Here is a 2,863-nt window from a genome sequence, read left to right as displayed (position 1 = left end):
CCAGGGGACCACAAAACTACTTTTGGTTCCGTCAGAAACCACCCCTGCCCTCAGAAACTTGAGTTTTAAGGGGTTGTCTACGTAAGGCGCACAAGCTAAAGTAACAGGAAAAGTACTCTGCTGTAGTGGGTCGGCTCCATGATATTTACACATAGCAAGTGGAAGGGGAGTCTGCTCTATTAATTCAAACCAATTCCAGCCTGGATTTTGACGGGGGAGTATTGAAATTGTCAGGGAAGAACCAAGGCGCTACAAAAACTATTAAAAACTGAACTTTGATGCACACCAAAGGGAGCTTCTCATAGCGTCTGAACAGAGACAAATTGGACCAGCTTTTGTTACTTTCATGTCAACTCACCTGTACTTTCAGGTAAAACTGACTCCATGGACTTCTATGCTCATGTCAAGAACATTTCTGGTCCGAGATCCTGCAATCATATTAAACGGTACTTTTAGCGCTCATCGACTATTAGTTACATATAATTTACTCACACAATACACTTTTAAATGCCTCTCTCCCCATGCGTCTCTAAATGACCATGGTCTTTCAAATAACTAATTTTGGCACTGGACTAAGCATTAAGTACGAAGGGGCAGCTGCAAATTATCTGCAACGCACATTGATTGATTGTTTGGAGGATTACGCAAATAGTACTACTTGGTTTGCACCCCAACTAGAAAGCAATAAAGTTTTCTGTTCCACGAGAATAATATAGAGTAAAATATATGTGATAAAACACTGGCAGTTCACCCATTTGCATAAGTGACCTACAACAGTATTTAACATACTGCATGGATTGGAGGAGTCTACCCATTCAACACCTTTTCAACAAAGCTGACAGTGAGCCAAGTTATTTACATCACGGGCATCATTTACTCGGTCTCAAAAAATAACTTACAACTTAATTGTGCGTGTTAACATTGAGTCACAGGAGAACACTAACCTCCTACAACAACAACCGGAATAGAACAATTCAATATTCCGGACCGGAAACAATCAAGCACTATACCTTGCGATTAATATCGAAAAGCGGCGATGTCCACTCTAAAATTCTGGTTAAAATCCTATGATGATCAATTATATGAGTAAGTATTATCGGTATTTGGCAGAAACGCCGATCGTGACACCTATTATAATTACTGGTTGTTTACGTTTCCATAAGGGCGCGGGATATGCGAGGTGGGGACGGGGAGGAGGAGAGGGGTACGGTAGGGGACGCGGCACGGCAAAGGGGGAGAGCAATAGTGTATTTCGACTAACGGAGGAAGAAGAATAGCAGGTAGAACATAAACGTTTCTGATTGGCCGAGAGATTCCCGCCTCTAAGTCACTTCGGTAGAGGGGGCGAAGGCTCGACCAATCAGGAGCCTTAATGTTCTACCCACTCTTCTTCTTCCTCCGTTAGTCAAAATACACTATAACTAGCTCTAGTTTGAGACTATAATGGTCGAGCAAGTCCCATTTAATTTATTTTACTAGCAACGACTTAAAAAGTCATGTGGCTTCGCCATTTAAGGCCCTGTTATACAGAACTGTAGTGGTTTTATCAGTGCAGTCGTACCGGGTGTCCGTAAGAATACGCGACAGCTCGATGGGTTGCCTACGCACTAGCGTGCAGGCGCGGAGGGCGCGGGGGGAGCGGTGGAGTTGCGCACCATCCAGCGAATTCCGAACAGACTATAGAGGCGCCGTTTAGGGCCAAACTATTTTTCAACGAATGTGAAAAAGAGGGAGTACCCACGTGCTTTTACACGGGGCTCCGAATGCTTAACTTCGGAGTTCAGATGGAATCCGGTGTGTCCACGCCAGCAGCCAGACTGTTAGATCCGACCAACTGTTGACCAGGGTTGTCGCCTACCCGATTAAACAGGAACGACGGGTACCCAATTTGTTTTGGAATCGGAATTGTTTTGCAGTCGGCCAAACCGTATCTTATTTTGACAGCCTCGGGTCCAGGAGGAGGTCGCTTGTGCTCTTCACGCGGGGGCAGGAGGGGGCACAGGAGGGGGCAGCGGGTGGGGAGGGTGGCCTCTCAACCCCCGAGACCCTTCGCAAATACAAGCTGCGCGGCGGCGTTCCAGCTTTGAAAGGGTAATCATCCCCCATCTGTATGCAGCACTGGCCGGGCCGCGTCCGAGTGAGGTGGGCGAGGGTCCTCCCGGGGCCGGCAGCCGGCACCGAGTGAGGGAGACGGAGACGCGCTGTTGTGTCGCCCCAAAGTGCCCCCCGCCACGGCCCGTTCCCACGTTATGCTGAGCTGCGAGACGGCAGAACGCGCCGACAACGGACCGCAAAAATCACCCGAGTGGCGCGTGGCGCCGCTTAGGCCGGCAGCCCACCGGGCGTCCCCGCGCCGCGCGCCCGGCGGCAGGCAACCCAACGCGCGCCAGCCTGGGCTTCGGCCCCACACCCCGCAGTGCGCATTCAGGGAAACTCACGGAGTGGTCATGAATTTCTTGGCAGTACATCCGAGTACATCGGAATTGCGTCACGAAATATTATACGTCTTTTTTAAAAGTCGTGTAGGGAGTCAGACGCGGATGCCAGGATCGCTGGACTGGCAACACTGCTCGCTAAGCCCCGCTACGGTGGCCGCGGCAGTCGGCAGTGAGTGGTCTTTCGCTTTCCAACGTTTACACCCCGCCGTCGGTTTTAGCGTGAGAATGAACAGGCGCGGGGCCAGACGTGCGTGACCCTTGCCCCGGCGTGACTAACCGAGTGTGCGTGACACACATGATAGTGTAGAGTTACTGCCGGGCCGGCTGGGGGTGGGCTCGAGTGGGCCTGCAGGCCGCCTGGACACGGGGCGCGGGGCTGTGATTGCGCCCGCGATTCACGTGTGCCCGGCGGAGACCGGCGGCCG

At 51.3% G+C, this 2,863-nt stretch overlaps 1 long non-coding RNA gene across 2 annotated transcripts in view; it reads right to left on the bottom strand.

The window, feature by feature from the left end:
• Positions 1-1,174, bottom strand: part of LOC127748798 (uncharacterized) — a 3,498-nt gene extending 2,324 nt beyond the window's left edge. The window contains exons 1-2 of one of the 2 annotated variants that reach the window (XR_008010785.1): positions 1,011-1,174; positions 359-428 (exon numbers count right to left, since the gene is read on the bottom strand). This is a non-coding gene — a long non-coding RNA (uncharacterized LOC127748798). Of the gene's footprint in view, positions 1-358 lie in introns of both variants that reach the window. The other variant, XR_008010786.1, reaches the window with a different exon arrangement.
• Between the last annotated feature and the right edge of the window lie 1,689 nt (positions 1,175-2,863).

This window comes from Frankliniella occidentalis, unplaced genomic scaffold, assembly GCF_000697945.3.
Source record: "Frankliniella occidentalis isolate FOCC.00 unplaced genomic scaffold, Focc_3.1 Scaffold13, whole genome shotgun sequence".
In the NCBI taxonomy this organism is placed as follows: domain Eukaryota; kingdom Metazoa; phylum Arthropoda; class Insecta; order Thysanoptera; family Thripidae; genus Frankliniella; species Frankliniella occidentalis.
This window is presented reverse-complemented; position numbering and strand designations above follow the sequence as displayed.